The sequence below is a fragment of the Mustela erminea genome, chromosome 6 (genome assembly GCF_009829155.1).
Source record: "Mustela erminea isolate mMusErm1 chromosome 6, mMusErm1.Pri, whole genome shotgun sequence".
NCBI classification, from domain to species: Eukaryota; Metazoa; Chordata; class Mammalia; order Carnivora; family Mustelidae; genus Mustela; species Mustela erminea.
This window is the reverse complement of record NC_045619.1, coordinates 80,923,640-80,943,345: the sequence shown is the minus strand read 5'-3', so window position 1 is coordinate 80,943,345 and position 19,706 is coordinate 80,923,640. Positions and strand designations below refer to the sequence as shown.

The window sequence follows — 19,706 nt, the reverse complement described above, 5'->3', positions numbered from 1 at the left end:
AATGCATAAACATGGAATGTGTTTTCCATTTATTTTTCTTAATTTCTTTCAGCAATGTTTTGTATTTTTCATTTTACAAGTCTTTCACCTCCTTGGTTAAGTTAATTCCTAAAATTTTTATTATTTTTGATGCTATTGTAAATGGAGTTAATGTCCTTTTTGAACTGATTATTTTTAGTGTACAGAAATGCCAATGATTTTTGTGTATTAACTTGGTGTTCTGTTGAATTCATTTATAAGTTCTAACAATGTTTTTGTGGACACTTTAGGGGTTTTATAGGTAAGATCATATATATCATCTGCAGAGATAATTTTATTTCTCTCTTTCCAACTTGGATGTCTTTTATATCTTTTCCTATCTAAGTGTTCTAGTTAGAATTTCCAATACCATATTGAATAGAATGGCAAAAATGGGTATCCTTTACCTTGTTCCTGATTTTATAGGAAAAGTTTTTAATTTTTTTACTATTAAGTCTGATGTTTTTCATATATGGATTTTATTATGTTGAGATCATTTATTTCTATTCCTAGTTTGTGAGTGTTTTTATAAATTCAGTTTGCTGAATTTTGTTAGTATTTTGATGAGAATTTCATAAGGGTTATTGATCTGTGGTTTTCTTTTCTTAGTGTCTTTTTCTAATTCTGGTATTAGAGTAACGTCAGCCTCAAAGAATGAAATAGGAAGTGTTCTCTCCTCTTCAATTTCTCAAAAAGTTTGAGAAAGATTGGTGTTATTCTTTCTAAATAAATGTTTATTAGAATTCACTGGTGACACCATCATGACCAGGGCTTTGCTTTGTTGTGAGATATTTGGTTACTGATCAATCTCCTTGCTATCTATAGGTCTATTCAGATTTTCTTTTTCTTGGTGAGTTCGCCTTTGTAAGTTTGTATTTGCAGATATTTGTCCATTTGTCACGTAGTTATTCAATGTGCTTGATTACAATTGTTCATATTACTCTTATAATTCATTTTACTTTTGTAGAATCAGTTGTAGTGTCCCCACTTTCTTTTCTAATTTTAGTGATTTGAGTCTTCTTTTTTTCTAAGTCTAGAGATTTGTCAATTTTAAGCATTTCAAGGAACCAACTTTTGGTTTCATTGATTTTCTCTACTGTTTTCCTGTTCTCTATTTTATTTATCTTTGCTCTGAACTTTATTTTTTTCTTCCTGCTAGCTTGGGTTTAGTTTGTTCTTTTTCTAGTTAAGTTTAAAAAATAATTTTAATGAGGTAAAATTTTAAGTATGCAGTTTGGTAAGTTTCAAAAAATGTATACACCTAGGGAACCATCACCTCCATCAAAATATTGTAGGTATCCATCTCTACAAAATATTCCTTTTTGCACTTTCCAAGTTAACTCCCTCCCCCCAATCTTGTCCCTGGGCAACAACTTCTCTGTTTTCCTTCAGTATAAATTACATTTGTCTAGAGTTTTCTTATACCTTATGTAGCCTTGGTGCCTAGCTTCTTTGGTTCAGCTACTTGGTATTTTTGAGATTCACCCATGTTGTTGAATGTATGTTTATTTGCTTCTATCACAGAGTAGTATGCCATTGCATAGGTATATCACAATTAAAAAAATTATTCTGTTAGTGAACATTTAGCTTGTTTCTAGTTTTGGTTATTGTGAATGAAGCTGTTTTGAACATTTATATACAAACCTTCCCGTAGACAAATACTTTAATTTCCCTTGGGTAAATCCTAGAGGTGGGCTTGCTGGATCATATGGGAAGGGTACATTTAACTTTTTAAGAAATTGCCAGACTGTTTTCCAAATGTGTCATTTTATATTCTTTCCAGCAATGTATAAGAATTCTAGTTGTTCCACATTCCCACGGAGACTTTGAACAAACCTGTAACCTTCCGTTTACTTTTCTGTGAAGTGGGCATAATCATAACAGTTCTGTCTGGCATACATGTACATAGGTATGTGCATGTAAGTAATGGGATGTTAAGTTGAAAATTTGGGACAGTAAGATAATACTGGTACTACATATTTAAGTAAGGTGGTGGGCGATTGGGTGGCTCAGTGGGTTAAGCCTCTTCTTTCAGCTCGGGTCATGATCTCAGGGTCCTAGGATCAAGGTCCGCATCAGACTCTCTGCTCAGCAGGGAGCCTGCTTCCCCCTCTCTCTGCCTGCCTCTCTGCCTACTTGTGATCTCTCTCTATATATATCAAATAAATACATAAAATCTTTAAAAAGAAATAAAGTATGGTGGCACATTAAAATTCAAATTTTGAAAACATGTGACCAAAAACCCGTTTTATGACTCTTGGACCTTTCTTCTAGAAATAGGTCACACTTTGCCAAGATGCAGGACTTTCCATGCTAAAACCAGGACAGTCCCAGGCAAATTGGGAAAGGTTGATCACTGTATTGACATTAAAGATAGAGAGTGAAAAAAGAGAGTATTTGAGAAAAGACTTCTTTGGAGGGAAATTATGTCACACTGTTTTCCAACAGATTCCTTTCAAGGAGGTAGGGTGGAGTTTTTAGCACCTTTTTCTCAAGACTAGAAAGAGGAGGGCCTCTTTAAGACTACTCCAAGAGCTTTAAATTTATGTCTGGATTTTGAGACACCCAGAGCCTGAAATTGTATTGCCATCCAGGAGATCTTCAGTATGAGAGAGACCAAACTGTGAGTCATGTGAAAGAGTAAACATAAGTTGCTAAGTCTAGAAAGCAAGTGCATTACCTTCTAGAAAAGTTGGAATTCTCCTTATAACATAGGTATGGTCCACAGAGCAAAGACACCTGTCTAGAGCCATTGCAAGTCTTGTCCAAGAGCATTTCCTGGATGAGAGGCTATGTGGAGGTTAAAACCAAAAGGCAGACACTGAGGGGAACGGGGTCATGGGAAGGAGAGATACTGTCCCCTTCACTGAAGTTATAGCTAGAGGGACCCAGCATAGGATATAATGATAAAGTTCCTAAAGCACCCCAAAATAAAAGAGTCATCTATAAACATTTGATTGATTTAGAGAATTGAAGACATCTTATAAGAATCAGTTCAAAATCAAACATCACATCCCTTATTCCCCCTGTGTGGGAAAGTATACGAAAGTATAGGATTGAGCTGAGCTGGAGGCAGGTGGGACTATAAAGAAGGGAGGAATACCAAGGACCAGGATCGGGGAGTATTGGGAGATAGAAAAAGGAAACTAGTACCCAGACATAGAAGAAGTCACTGCTAGGGAAGGTACAAAGGGAGTTGGGTAAACTTGACCTACTTCCTTATTTGCCTTCTTATTTATTTAATTACTTATTCAAGATTTATTGAGATTCTACTCACAATGATATGGATTGTGTTGAGTGCTCAAAACACAGCACTGAACAAGGTATTCGGGGAACTCACAATTCTATTTAAAGGAAAGACATATATACATATAATTATAATTCAGTATGATGCATTCAAAGACCAGACAAAATATATAATTTCATTTATTCATGTCCTGGGAAAATCAAAGCGTCATTACAAACCAATAATTCCCTAAATACAGGGCTTTCAGGTGAATCTGGAATGAGAGAATATGGTTTTTGGCCTGAGACTAGAATGGGACATTCCATTTTGGGTTTCTCGTATTGAAATGCCAACTTGACTTATCTCCTAGACCCAGGTGGAAAAGCCAAACATAGTAAATCTTGTGCCCATAGCCCCAACTTGGAGTGTATAATTGCATGAAATCTGGTAGAGTTAGTCTGTTTATTTAGGTCTTAATTGAGGCCTTGAAATCAATCAGATTTCAATTCATTATGTATACATAGCTAAGGTCGTACACATTTATCTTTTGCTTAAAGTTTATGATGACATTTTTTCTGTACCCTTACTATCTGAATGGGGATGGATAAAAGATCTGGCACGTTGAGATCAGCATAAAAAGGTCTCACTGGGCTAAGATCAGGAGGTCAGCAGGGCCACATTCCCTCTGGAATCTCCAGGACAGAAACCATTTCCTTATGTTTTCCAAATTCAGGGGGGCACCTGCATTTCTTGGCTTCTTCTATCTTCGATCTTCAAAGCCATCCATGGCAGGTCACACCCATCTTCCACTGCTCTCTGGCTTTCTGACAATCACCAGGAATTTTCTCCTCCTTGAAGGATGCCTGTGATTGGCTTGGACTCCCCCGATAATCCAGAATAATCTCCCCCCTCTCAAGGTCCTTAACCTTAATCACATCTGCGGAGTCCTCTTTGGTGCATAAAATAACATAATTACAGGGCCTAGAAATTAGAACTTGGTCATCTTCGGAGGGCCACTGTCCTGCCTACCCTTGAAAAGTAACTTTTGTCACCTCAAGTGTCTGTTAAATGAAATGAAATAAGTTTGTGGAAGTGCCTAACAAAATGGACCTGGCACAAAGAAGAAAGTGGGGGAATGTAGCTAATAAGGAAGACAACAATTTAATAACCAGGTAATTGTAAAGGTGTAGCCCAAAGGCAGCAGCACCAAGAAGACCTAGAAATGAAAGCAATGTCTGTTTTCAAAGGATGCTCCTCTATTAATTTTCTACTTCAGAAGTCAGCTGGGCATGGTAATCAGGAGCTGTCACATTTGGGAGACTATAAGGAGGAAGTTTGACTGGAGTGAGAAGTCAGGTTAAAGAGACACACAGACTCTGATATTCAGGAGACTTTAGGAATTCATTCCTGTACACACTAGCATACACATTGTTATATTTTACAATGGAGAAAACTGAGGTTCAAAGAACTTCAGTAACTGGTTCAAGGTCACCTGGCTGGTAAAGGCTGAGCAGACACTCAAACTCAAGGCTTTATCGGCTTTCAAGTCTGAATTCTTAGCTTCTGGGAGCTTGTGTTTCATATTTTGGAATTGACATTAAAAACACAGCCCCTTACGCAGGTGCTTTTTTCCCTGAATAATCTCAGAATCAATATCACTATTTTTATTTCATTTTTAATTTTAATTTTTTTGAGGGAGAGGGGCAGAGATCTCTCAAGCAGGCTCCACACCCCACATGGAGCTGGATGCAGGCTCAATCTTACAACCCTAAGGTTATAACCTGAGTGGAAATCAAGAGTTAGACAATTAACTGACTGAGCCACCTGGGTGCCCCAAGTCACTCTATTCATAAAGCCTATTCCTCAGCGTCAGTGTGTGGCCTTCCTCTCAAACTAGCTATCTGAAAACAGTGATGGCACTTTATTTAAAGATGGAATAAATCCATTGCCTCACTTTAGAAGCCTGGAATGTTTATTTTATTTTATTTTTTTTTAAGATTTTATTTATTTATTTGACAGACAGAGATTACAGGTAAGCAGAGAGACAGTCAGAGAGAGGAGGAAGCAAGCTCCCCGCTGAGTAGAGAGCCCGATGTGGGGCTCGATCCCAGGACCCTGGGATCATGACCTGAGCCGAAGGCAGAGGCTTTAACCCACTGAGCCACCCAGGCGCCCCGAAGCCTGGAATGTTTAAAAGAGGATTCTATTGTATTTTAGAAAAATTTGTCTATTGTATTCACTGGATGCATGACACTAATTCTTCAAGAACTAGTTATAATATAGATAATGTGGAAAAATTAACTGTACCTGGCAGTTTCTTTGTGTAATTAAGGTAAAATTTTACTAATCCTTTCTCTGCTAAGATAAAAACTCAATGTATTTTTGCAGAAAGTTGTTAAAACTAAGACACTAACATAGAAAAATGGAGACATTGAGTTATTAAACATTAGAAAACATTGGAAATTTCATAAAAGGAAATGTGCTATACTGGGTTTCTCCAGAGAAAGAGAACCAATAGAAGAGATGGTTAGATAGATAGAAAATGGATAGATGTAAGAGGAGATTTATTCTAGGAATTGGTGCGTGCAGTTATAGAGGCAAGAAAGCTTGCTATTTGCTGTATGTAAGCTGGAGAACCAGGATGCCGGGGGCAGGGGGCGGGCAGGTAATTCAGTAGAGTCCCTAGGAGCTCCCTCAAGAGCCAGGAGCATTGATGGCCAAGGGCTGGAGAAGATGAATGTCCCAGCTCAAGGAGAGAAAGCAAATTCGCCTTTTTTCCATCTTTTTCTTCTACTCAATCCCTCAAAGGATTGAACGATGCCCGCTGGCATTGGTGAGAGCCATCTACTTGACTCAGTTCTGACTCAAATGCTAATCTCTTCTGGAGACAGGCTTCCAAACACACCCAGAAGTCATGTTTAACCAGCTTTTTACCAGCTATCTCAGCACCCCGTAGCCCAGTCCCGATGATACACGAAATGAACTCTCACTTATGCAAAACACAGTTTAACTTTGTTATGAGTAATTCCCCAATCCCTCACTCTTTTCCCCTATTGTAGAGGGCACTCTGGTTTCTGATCTCTGTCCACCACGTGACCAATGGTGTTCTCACCCAAACCACCTTCATCTCTCTCTGGATCTGCGTAACCGTTTCTGACTTGCCTCCCAGCCTTCCTCCTCTGCCCTCCACAGTCTGTTCCACGCCGGGCCTTTCAAATGCAAGTCAGGCCACGTCTTCTTAAGCCAGTGTCTTAAGCACTGATCGTGAGCTGCCTCTCTGAGCTCACCATCTACCACTCTCCACCTCACTGCAAGTGCCAGCTCTCCCGCTTTCTCAAGCATGCCCCGCAGACTTCTGCCTTGATGACTGTCACTCGCCCTTTCTTCTGCCTTGATCACCCCTCCCCTTCTTACACTTGCTGCCTGTCTCACCTTTCCTCCATGTGAACTCATCGGTAATGTCTTCCCACACTCCCCCATTTCCTGTATTTCCCTATCTCCTTAACGTTTTCCCCATTGCATAGCAAATATCACCACCTAATATTCTATTTACTTACACACTGATTTGTTAATTTTCTCTCTGCCTCCTCCCCCGACCCCCACCCCAAGGCTTGAAGAAAATATTCTCTATGAGGGCAAAGACTTAATTTTGTTTCCCTCTGTATACCTAGTGCCTGGCATGGGGTGCTCAGCCTACTACAGGTGCTCAACAAACAATTGTTTAATTAAGAAATGATACTATTTCTTGGGGCACCTGGATGGCTCAGTGGGTTAAAGCCTCTGCCTTTGGCTCAGGTCATGATCTCAGGGTCCTGGGATCGAGTCCCGCATCGGGCTCTCTGCTCGGCGGGGAGCCTGCTTCCTCCACTCTCTCTCTGCCTGCCTCTCTGCCTACTTGTGATCTCTGTCTAATAAATAAATAAAATCTTAAAGAAAAGAAAAGAAATGATACTATTTCTGAAAACAAAATTAATACTTATTACAGGCAATAGAAAAATACAGAAATGTACAAAGAAAGAACATCCATCCCTAAAGAAGTATCCACTGTTAGCATTTTGTTAAATTTCTTCTAGGTTTTTCTAAGAATATGTATTTTTTCTTTTTGTGAGATCAGGATTAATCTTTATTAGAGTTTATATCCAGCTTTTTAAGAGAGTATAGTATGAGAGCACTTTCACTTTATACATGGTTTTTGGTTTGTTATTTTCCCCACTAAATTATAAAATTTGGGTTTCTGTTGTTTCCCAATTATTCATATAACTTAACAACATAATAATTGTATATGCTTATTTATATCTAAAAAGTATGCAATGATACACACCACTTAAAGAAATTTAACATAAAAATAGAAATTCTATTCATATTATATTAAATACTTCAAGCATTTTTTAAAAGTTCATGTAGTCAATATAATTTCATAAAGGAATAATTTTCTTGATGAAGCTTATTGTGTTGACATATCAATATTTCAGGGGCTGGGACTACGGAGTTTGTGTTAGGACATTTTAAAATTGTTTTATATTCAGTCCATGGGTTGTTGAAATAGCAACTTGCCTTTGGTTACCTAGAAAAATGTATGTCATTAAAATACTCTTTATATGCCACCCTGGGAACATATCCCACACATAATGTATTCATAAAGAGTTCATTTTATTTACAGCTTGTCACATAATATGGTATAAGGAAACACACTTCTGATGCACTTCAACTGAATTATGCTTCTCTTTTTGACAGAGTGGGGAAATATATTTGTAAGAGTGAATAAACATACCTTGAACTGCCTGTTTTTTGAGAAGGAGGCAGAGAGAAGCACATTAACATTATTCTGTTATTAGAACTTCTATAGCGATAGACATTTTGGACATTTAATAGCTGTTTGTTTTCCAAATTGGGTGCCTGAAATACTTTATGTCAAAACTTGATGACAGGGACTCTAGAAAGCAGTAAACTCCTAAAAAGATTTTTCAGAGTTGCAGTTTTATAGTGTGGATATGGAAAAAAAAATCTGTTGTTGCCTCTTCTGGCATCTAAACCTTTGTTGCTTAATTCAAAGTAATTCAAAAGTTAGGTTTTGTAATTGACTAGTGTGGCAGATTCTTTGTCACATATGGATAGAGACAGTGGTTGCTTTTGTAGGACAGAATGCACCAGTACAGAATTTGAACATTTTTTTTCATAGTAATATTGACAAACATCCAGGCAAATACACTAATTTTTCCTCCTCAATGAATTCATTAATTTACAAATCAATAAGAACGTACGAGGTAGAATGTTAAACTGAGACCATACAGGAAATAAGAGGTACCCTATAGTACTTTCAGATGAATGACACTGTCCATTTTTTATGTCACACCGGGGTCTAACAAGTTCTAAAATCTAGTGTAATATCTGGATGAACTATTCATTATTATCCCTTGCAATTGTTAGACCACTAATTAATTACTGCAGCATCCAGTTCCCATCTTCCTATCCTGGAAATAGATGTTCCTAGCCACGAGGGGTTCCAGAGGAAAGAAACACATAGATCTGTGGAAATCCACCATTATTACAGGAATAAAAAGAAAAAGAAGAAGAAGAAAGGAAAAACCCAAGTGCAAAACTCCAAACACATGCTCTGACAAAGAGTTGGGCAAAAGCCACAGTATTAGTTAATAAGTAATATGTAGTTACTGTGCTTTAACTATCTTCTTCATTAGAGGATGAATAGTTGTTTCTATATAGTTCTGGGTTTTTCCTTAATAGAAATATTAACTAACAGAAACTAACCAATGCAATCAATTGATCCAATTTCTATAGCTACATTTATGAAGAATCTTAGTGCTGGTTCAGTGTCTTCAGGCAATCACTCTAGCTCTCATCTCTTATTTTAAAAAAAGTACAGCCTTAACTATCTGGCCTTTTGAGAACTATTAGGGAGAAAGGAAGAATCTGAGGCAGGTGGAATATTTGTGGGATGATAGTTGGGGAAATTGACCCTAAAGACGTCTTAAGCTTAAAATCCAAGCTGCGGTGGAACAGTTTAAATCCAGGCTGAAGTAAGTGTCCAGGGGGTTAATGCAAACACCGATGGGACAGGGAAAACTTCAGGGTGGCAGAATGAGGTGGAATTAGAATCATCTGTGCCTGATGTTGAGATGTTTAACAGGTGGAGTGGTAAGTGCACAGTTCAATACCAGGCAAGGAGACGGACAGGTTGGCCCCTCCCAGTACATTTCCCAGTGCATTTCCTCCCACTCTGCTGATTCTGCCCACCATCACTCAGGATAAGGCTCCTGGTTCCTTGAGGAACCAAAAATACCAGACATGCAGATTCAAGTTCTAGCTTGACCTATCAGCTCGACCAGGTGGGGGGTTAGATAGATAGGCTACCTTCTGATTTTCATGAGAACGATTAAAAATCTGTATCCAAAGTACAAAGGACAGCATTTTTAGAGTACTAGACTTTCCTGTGGCATCTCACATTTTACCAGGCCTCGCTCTTAGTAGGGAGTCTTGGTAGATGCTGACGGGGATGGAAGATTTTATTAAAGGTAGCTAGGGACAGCACTGAATGATACTGCCCAGACTCTCAACGATTCCAATTGCATTAGGTTAAATTAAAAATAAAATAAAAATAAATAAACAAGTACACCTTCCTTTCCTTGACTGTGTCCTATTTTTTTTTTTTAAAGATTTTATTTATTTATTTGACAGAGATCACAAGTAGGCAGAGAGGCAGGCAGAGAGAGAGAGGAAGGGAAGCAGGACTGTGTCCTATTTTTGAAGCACTGTGTATACCAAACACTTCACATCTTGTAGGTAAGAAAATGGAAGATTACAGAGACTAAGTATATTACACACTTAAGAAATGCTGCTAAACGGGGAACCTGGAATGTGAAGGCATATCTGTCTGATCCCAAAACCTGTGTATATTCTATTCTTTCCTAATTCTGACTTATAGCTTTTCCCCTTAAGGGTAACATCTTTGGATATGGGTGAAAAAGCCATAAATATCTAGGTAGGAAGGTCTTTCTCTACTAAGCATTCCTGGCATCAGTGACCCAGAAGTATCTTTACCCAACTCCAAATACCCGGGGCCCACCCCCACATTCCCTGGATGTCTCTCTTTTAGCCCCAGGGTCCAGTTCTGGTCTGTGTTTGAAATGTAAACTTCCATCACACAGCCAGGCCGTTTCCTTCCACCGCCGCTAGAGGGCGGCCTGCAGTAACGATCCCCCGGAGCCCTCTAGCGGTCAGAGGAAGCTCCAGCCTTCCCTGGGGGATCTACGTTCCTAGGAACTTTCTCAAAGTCCGGCAGATGTTGCCCAGGGAAGCAAGGCCGTGGGACACACCTAGAGTCACCCTCGTTGCTTCCCTTTAGTGCTTCTGGGCCAGGCTCATGAGCTCTGCCCCAACTCAAGATGCCCTCTCCAACCTGCCAAGTGTGCCCTCTCGGATGCTGCAGGGTAGATTCTGTCACTAAATTTCAGGAAGAATCAAATACAGGTATCTAGAGGATGTGGCAGCGAGTCCAAAATTTGTTTTTTATGTCCCCCAGAATGCACAGGGTGGTTTATTTAAATTGATTCCGAGAAGCAGCTCTGGATATCTTCTACGTCCCCAAGGTAAATGTTTAAATAGCACTAGTAATAATCTGGGGTTACATAGTGTAGCATAATTACGATTTTCCAGGAAGTTTGTGGTTATTTTTATAATATGAGTGTATTTAAATAACATTGGCAAACCACAGTCTAATGTGGGGATGCGCTCGGTTTTTTTTCATGATTTTAATATGATCATGATGACATATTGTAGTAGTTACCTCCTTTTTATTTAAAATAACTGGGTTATTTTGGAGTGTAAATATGAATATATGAATATGTATTTAAATGACATATACTTTAATATGTGTATTTTGGTTATCAGATATAGATAGCAAGCACATACCAGTCACTTTCATGGCCTCCGCTGGAGTTTACTGGTACTGTTTTATTACGGTGTGTACACTGGACTCGTTTATTTAGGAAAAAAATAGCTGCTGCTTTTAAGTAATTGCAATAGAAGAGACTTTGTCAGTATGTCTTCATGGGAAAGGCTACGGATGCTTAATAAAGTAGGAAATGACGTTATCGTTAGGCATATTCTACCAACTACCCTGTTATTCACTTAATTCTTACAAGCAAATCAAAGCAAATTTGATTGGCTGAGGAAATAATTACAGGGTGATGCAGTACGGAGTGAAGTTCAGTAAAGATGCCACTGGGAATGAGACATGATTCCTGTATTCAAAGTTCAGGGGGGAAGTAAAGGCACGTATCTAAATAAAATTTTTTAAAGAGTATTTATTTATTTATTTGACAGACAGAAATCACATGTAGGCAGAGAGAGAGGCAGGCAGAGAGAGTGGGAGAGGCAGAGAGCCTGATGTGAGGCTCAATTCCAGGATCCTGAGATCATGCCCTGAGCCGAAGGCAGAGGCTTAACCCACTGAGCCACCGAGGCACCCCGAAATAACTTTTTTAAAAGGATAGAACAGTGGAATTCCCTCTTCTTAACAAAACAAATTAACAATCCTAGAAATTAAAGGAGAAAAATTATAATTTAGATAGTGCTGGCAATGCTGCCCATCATTCCTCTCAATGATTGCCTGGAGTGAGCATAGCAGCAAGCATGTGAGTCTGTGGTTCCCTCAGTTTGTCTCTGTTCTGGGTACCTATCGAGTGGGAGCAGATCACTGAGCTGAGTGTGATTCTAATTTTTAAAGATATGCATAGATGCATCATTTTTCATATAAAATGGACCCTAAAAGCAGGCCAACTACTTCATCTGGTGCTCAACCAAAGAAACAGGAATCTGTTCCAATGCTGGAAGAAAAACCGGCTGTGCTGAAACAACTCGTGGTCTCCAGGGGAGCGCCTGTCGAAGGACTTTTCCAGGGTAATTTTGATTTTTGATGATTTTCTTGTTTCTGATTTTAGAATCTAAGAGGTGTGAATCTCTTTTAAGATAAGTATCGTCAGAGATACATACACAGTCTGGAAGGGTCTGGATGCCAGGTTAGGAGGTTTGACTTTCTTTAGCCATGCAGTTGGAGTCTGTTAAAGGTTTCTTTTTTTTTTTTTTTTTTTTTTTAGTTAAAGGTTTCTGAATAAAGGAGGTTCTGACTCCAGGTTTCAGCAGATCTATTTGAAAATAATATTCTAGATGGACTAGAAGTTGGAAAAACTGAGACAGAGGGGTAATTAAGAAGGTTTTATGATCATAGAAGTGGAGAAGAAGTATTGATTATCAGGGGCGCCTGGGTGGCTCAGTGGGTTAAGCCTCTGCTTTGGAGTCAAGGCATGATCTCAGGGTCCTGGGATCGAGCTCCCCATTGGGCTCTCTGCTCAGCAGGGAGCCTTCTTCCTCCCCTCTCTCTGCTTGTCTCTCTGTCTACTTGTGATCTCTCTCTCTCTGTCAAATAAATAAAATCTTAAAAAAAAAGTATTGATTGTCATACCTAGAGTAAAGGAGAATAAATGAAAAATTTTGACTGACTACGGTGGGTTAGAAATAGAGATTTCAAGTTTGGGTGACCGTGAGGGTGGTGGATTCTTTAACAGAGTTAGGGAGATCAGAAGAATTGGTTTTGGTTATGGAGATGAATGGGATTTGGGATAGAATGTGAGGTAACTGTAGGAGACCCAGGTGGAGAGGTTCAACCATGAGCTGGAAGTGCAGGAAGGAATTCTCAAAACATTCTCTGTGGGCTGCATTCTGTTTCAAAATAGCAGTTGAAATTACAATAGTAGACAACACAGCTAATAAAGACCAGCCTTGTAGAAAGCAGCGAGAAGTACAAATGTAGGTTCTTAAGGATTACCTGTCTTTGGAGGAAGAAAAGAAACCATTAAGAAAACCAAAGGAGGAAATAAAAAATTAAAAAAAAAAAAAAAAAAAAAGAAAACCAAAGAGGAACATTCAGAAAAAAAATATTCTGAGGAAGAGAATTTTAAAAGAATTTTAAAGAATTTAAAAAGAAGTTAAAATTACATGTTGGTAAAAGTTTTTCTAGAATTATATAGAATGTAATGCACTGATTTTGAAGATAGAAGGAAGAAAAAATAATCGGTGAATAAGAGAAGAGATATTTAAAAAAAAAAAATAGGACAGGCTTGAGATAATTTCAGGGAAAAGACAGCAAATGATTTTAAGTGCTGCTGAAATTTCAGAGAGTTAAGTCCTGAATTGGAGAGATAGAAGTTTAGATTTCAACTTAAGATATGTGGTGTATCCAAGGATTTTTTTTTCTCATTTATAATTTTGTATGAGATTGACAAATGTATAACCATCAGCTCCTATTCACACAGTCTATTTGTATTTGCTCAAAATAGTACAAGTATAGGAAACTGGGATATTCTCAGAAATGACTACCAGTGTAATCACTGGTGACCTTCTGAGAGGATACGGGCCAAAGTCAGACTGCAAGTCAAGGAGTGAACTGGGGTTGAAGAAATACAGAATTTGCTTTTGAGAAATTTAGTGACAAGAGCAAGGAGAGAGAAGAGTATGTTTGGTTAGAAGGTAGGAAAGCTCTGGAAGGCAGCTCACACCAAGCCTGGTGGTCTCCTGGCAGCTTTTGGATCATGGTCCAGTTAACCTTTAGCATATCCTTTCAGTCTTCTTCTGTGTAGATGCTATTTTGACAAATTTTGTTCGTGTTCGGTCCTTGAACAAATCAGAAAATATCCTGGAGCCTTTACTGACACGTGAAACTGGAAATACACAGAAGCTACATTTAGTGCACAATCTGAGTGGAGAATTCATGCAAGGGCTCAGTCCAAGAAGATGATTGCCATGACTCTAATAACTTCTAAAGTATCCTTAATGTGTTTTCTATCTGTGAAATAGTATGATTCTCTGAACCTTAGCCCCAGAAGCCTTTGAAATAGTGGAGTGGGGCTTGCAGATTCATCTCTGGCAGAGCTGTGTCTCGCTGCAGAGGCATGACGCATGGAAGTAGGCTGATTCTGCCTTACTAATCCTTCCCTGAGGGCTCAGGCTCTGTAGTGGGCTATTACAGTCCTAACTGAGCAGTCTTTTCCAGGGAACCCATTCAGGCACTTAGAGCACTTATTGATGATAGACAACAGCTAGAGCTTTTAGAACATATTAGGTTTAATGAGATCGGAAACATGATTGCCATCCTTAAGGGAAAAAGTCAGACAAAATGGGAGGAAAATGTGTCAGAAATCTTTGTCTCAAATAAAGCAGATCATCGGAGCAAAGCTCACATCTCACCTTCTGAGATGAGGAGCTGAGTAGAGTAGTAACCACCACATGGCAGTTTTATAATTTAAAATTTGTAACAGCCACATCACACAGGACCTGGAAATAAACCAGGCATTATCTTTTTATTGCTTCTTCCACGAAATACCTCTTCCTTCCTCCGCTCTCAGAATCCCCAGCTCAGGGAAGACCAGGATGTAGGATTTCCAGTACTAAAACTGGGAGAGTTCTAGGCAAACTGGGATGAGTTGGTAACCCCTGTTCAGAACAAGGTTCTCTGATTCTTTGCATCTCTTCCTCCTGTAGCAATTTCCCTCTCTTCTAGGCAGTCTTTCTCAGTGTGTGAAGACTAACACCCAGCTCATGCTCTTCTTTCCATCACCACCCCTGATTATGTGAAAACTTCATCTAGTCCCTGATTTTTTTAGTTCCTTCACTTTTTTCTCTTACACTTTTTCCTCATCTTTCATTCTGACTTTAGCTTCCAGTTCTTCTGGCCAAACCTTACATTTTGTCCTTAGGAATAACTATACCGCCCTCAAAATCTCAATTTCTTTTTTTAAAAATTTTTTTATTTTTAAAACTATTTTATTTATTTGTCAGAGAGGGAGAGAGAGAGCGAGCACAAGCAGGCAGAGGCAGAGAGAGAGGCAGGCTCCCTGCTGAGCAAGGAGCCGGATGTGGGACTCAATCCCAGGCCTCTGGGATCATGACCTGAGCCAAAGGCAGCAGCTTAACTGACTGAGCCACCCAGGTGTCCCCAAAATCTCAATTTCTAACATCTCATTCAGCTCACTGCCTCCATGGTAATTTTTCAATTACACCAGGACTTCCAATCTATTGGTGACACCATTTTTAAAAATTTTATTTATTTATATATTTTTCAAATAAGCTCTACTCCCAGCCTGGAGCCCAAACTCACAACCCCAAGATCAAGAGTCCCATGCTCTCCCGACCAAGCCAGGAGGGTGCCCTTGGTGATGCCATGTTTAATGTCCACCTCTCTAGTTCCTGTTCTCACTTCCTCCCTGTCCAGATTGGGTTACATTGTCTAATTACTTGCAAACACCCTCAGATCCCTTGCCTCCCCTCTGCCTTATGCAAAGGGCAAAAAACCCAATACTGGTTAATCCCACCTATTTGCAAAAAGGTAGTATAGTTTAGTGGTTAAAGGTCTGAGCTGTGGACCTATACTTTTTTAATCCTGGGGTAGCATTTGCTAGCTATGTGACTTGGATAAATTTCCTAATGTCTCTCTGCTTCTGGTTCCTCATCTGTACCTATCTAATGCGGTTGTTGTGGGCTCAAAAGTATTAGTAAAAATAAAATGCTTTGACTAGTGCTTGGCACATAATAAGCAGTCAATATATGTTTCCCAAGCTTGTAGTTGATCGTCAGAAAAAAAACACCTAACTATTCTAATTGATCTCTTTTAAATTTCCTGACTGTGTCGAGTGGGCCTTTGTGCAGTCTTTGCAATTCAGTCGACCACAGCTGCCCCTTCCTTATTGATTTATTTTCTCTCTCTCGGGGATTACTATTTTACCCCCTCTTCTTCTCAAATTTCCAACTTGTCCTCATGCTTCTCGCTCTTCGTGGATGATTTTCCTTCTTACTTCGCTGAGGAAACAATCAGAAAATAATGTCACTTTTCCACCGAACAGCCTGCCCACATCTGTAGCCTTCTACTACAATGAAAGCATCTCTTTCCCCACTTTGGGATAACCCTGTGCTTGTGCACCGGACTCCGTCTCTTTTCACTTTCTCAAGAATTGTAATGACATAATTCTCTCTCTCTCTCTTTCTCTTTCTGTTTATTTATTTATTTGACAGAGAGAGAGATAGAGAGAGACTGAGAGCACAAGGGAGAGAGCAAGCGTGAGTGGGGAGGGGGGCAGGGGGAGAGGAAGGAGCGGGGTCTTTGGATTATGACCTGGGCTGAAGGCAGACACTCAATGGACTGAGCCACCGAGACGCCCCCTAATTATCTCTCTTTTGTCTTGGATAATTACATGTCTCCTTTCTTCTCTGCCATCAGTGCTGTAATATTAATCAAAAATCTTCAACAAAAGGAGAAAAAAAAAAATCTCCCTAACTTCTGTGTCTGTGGTAGCAACGAACTTGTTTACTATCCTGTATAGCAAACCTTAGTGTCTCTATAGTCTCAGCTCCCATTTTCATAACAGTTCGAATCAAGCTTCATTTCCCCAAAACCACACCTGTATGAGCCAACAGCAACCTCCACCTGTCAAGTCTGATGATCTGTAATCTGTCCTCATCTTCCTTTGCTTATCATCAGTGTTTAACATAATTGATCACTTCTGCCTCTTGAAATTTTTTTTCACTTGGTTTCAGTGAATATTTTGTATTATCATCTATTTTGTATTATCATCATCTACTGTTTTGTATTATCTGTACTATTTTGTATTATCATCATCTATCTTTCTTCTCAGTCTCTTTGGCTGGATCATCATTTGTAACTTGAAATGTTTTTGAAAATAATGGAGTGCTCCAGAGCTCAGTCTTAGGCTCTCTTAGGCTTACAGAAGTGATTGGAGTGAACAAAACCAGGAGAAATTGATTTCGTGGGTTTTGTATGAGGCAACGAGAACTGTGTTGAGAAGGGAATACGCATGGTTTGTTAGAAAGAAGAAAGCCATCATAATGATCTTAAGCTGAATTTTACTTAACATGCAATTGTTTAGTGGAAGCAATTTTACTGTGATAAATTCAGTTCCACAATATTTTCTTTTTTTTTTTTAAAGATTTTTATTTTCTTTTATTTATTTGAGAGAAGAAGTGAGAGAGAGCATGAGAAGGTAGAAGGTCAGAGAGAGAAGCAGACTCCCCATGGAGCTAGGAGCCCAATGTGGGACTCGATCCCAGGACTCTGGGATTATGACCTGAGCCACCCAGGCACCCCTCCACAATATTTTCTGAGCACCGACAGTGGAAAGGGGAAGGGAGAATCAAAGATGGAGCAAGCAGGTCTTGCCAACACAGACCTGAAAGCAATCTGGTTATTGTCCTATTTTAATTAATGGGAAATTAAGAGCTAAATCAATACTAGAACTCTAACCAGAAGTCTTGGTGGTTCCCAGTCTTCGATTAAGTTGATGAAGTTATTTGCCTCCCAGATTGAAATACAATAAAGAATAAAGTGTGCCTAAATTACAAGTTTAAAGGCCATTCAAGTGGAAAATTGCTGGAAAGGGTAATAAAATAACAACTACAAAAATACAACTTTCCTTGGCATTTTCAACTTAGCTCCCTCAGAGCTACTAAAGGACCCATTCATGTCTTTTTCAACAAGATCTTGGATTTTTCAGTCAACCACTCCTAGGATTTTGTATTGGCACAATTGGATTTTCTCCTTGGAAACTGATTTTTAATAAAGAACAAACTAGAAAATAGCTGAATAATGCAGTTTTGTTATTAAAACCCCAAGGCTGACACCGGAAAACTTGCATTTAAAAAATTGGGAATAGTGGAGGTGCTTAGCCACCTCTGAGGTTCTCTGTGTAAACAAACAAGATTCAAGCATAGTTTTTCTACTTAGATTTGGGTTTCAGTGAGTGTTGTAAAGGTTAGAAGTTGGAGTATGCACTTTATGCCAAACCACTCAAAAAATAATAATAACAGCACTGACCATAATAGCTACTCTCTACTGGGTAACTACTTACAATTAGCTATTTACAAGGTGATATTTTTTATCCCTTCCAAAGGCTGGATGAGGTGGTGTTACTGTCCTTCACAGACAGAAACTGAGATTCAAAGAGGTTTTATCATTTTTCTAAGGAAAGGAGAGACATGTTCCCAGGCCTTTTTCTTCCAAAGGCAAAGGGGAAAGAAACTGTTAAGTACCAGCTACTACGCCTGGACCTTTTGTATAACTATCTTGTTTAATCAAAAGTCGGAGTTAAGAAATAGACTGTAATATGAGCTTTGTGCTTAACACTTTGTATTGCGAGAGTACAAGTCTTGGATGGCATTTTAAATGAGACAGATTTGTAGTATTGCATTTAAAATGCAGTGCTTACAGCCTTGACCCTGCAGAGGGCTAAACGAATTGTTATTTCCCATCAAGATTTTTCCTCTCATTTAATGATTCCTGGAGCATTTCTTCTTTGCAAGCCAGCTTCTAAAACTGTGGGCCCTCACTTAAGAGTAGAGTTGCTGAGAATTCAGTACTTGTTGCGCATACATACGGTACAACCGTACTGGTAGACTTGCCTATTTTAGCACCTAGATATTCCGCAAGTGTAGGAATTCCCTGTTTAACAGTGGTTTCTTCAGAGACCTTTATGTCCAGTTGGTTAAAAGTTACTGATGAGCATCTGGATGTGAACAGGTTGAGGTGAGTACCAAAAATGTGGCCAAATAAAAGAAATAAAAGTTAGTCTAGGAAAACAGGCATTGGTTTTCCAACCGTTTTTTGCTAATGATTTGTAACAAATTCTCTTCTGTGATCAGGTGTTAATATTTTAGATAAGGAGAAAAGTCCAGGCACGAGGGGTGGTGAGTGGGAGCTAAGAATTGAGGGTGGACAGAGGTGAGGCAGAGGGAAGCAAGGGCAAAAGCCTCACACTGGGAGATTGAAGTCCTCTGGGATAATGTTAATGTTTTTATTTTACTCTTGTTAGTTCTATGTTAGGTCAGTACCTGTTTAGATTTTTGTTTGCCTAAAGGAAGAAAATTGAGAAAAATCATACCTACGTTCCCGCCACCCCCTGCCCAAATTAAAAGCATAGATACAGAGACAAGTTTTCTTTTATCCACTGCCCTTATTTGTTTAGGAGATGGGAGTTTTAAAAATGGTTCAGGGATCAAAGCCCGCAAACAAGAGCTTGGGAGCTGACAATCTTAGAAAGAAATGGGTATCCCTGCTTATAGTGCTAGTCCGGGTGTCTGAAGGAACACCTGTATTATTCCTACTCAGGAGCTTATCCCTGTGGCCAAATACTGTTGTAATATATAACCAATTCAATTTAACAAACATGGGTCGAGTGCTCTTTATGCACTGTGGTTGGTGTTAAGTAAGTGAGGCAGCCTTAATAAAGTTTGCAATCTTAGGAGAAGCAGGCAGGTAAATAATTATTCTTAATTATTCTTAAGAAGTAAAGTTCCATATTAAGTTATGAGCAAATCGTATGGGAGCACAAAAGAAGGACAGGACGTTTAGTTCTATAAAGGAGAAATTCTGTACTCTATGCTT

At 39.0% G+C, this 19,706-nt stretch overlaps 1 protein-coding gene across 1 annotated transcript in view; it reads left to right on the top strand.

Annotated features, from left to right (window-relative positions):
* Positions 1–12,073: 12,073 nt before the first annotated feature.
* Positions 12,074–19,706, top strand: part of NELL2 (neural EGFL like 2) — a 399,311-nt gene continuing 391,678 nt past the window's right edge. Inside the window, exon 1 of the mRNA XM_032347957.1 lies at positions 12,074–12,160. The gene's annotated coding sequence lies outside the window, so the exon portion shown is untranslated. The remainder of the gene's footprint in view (positions 12,161–19,706) is intronic.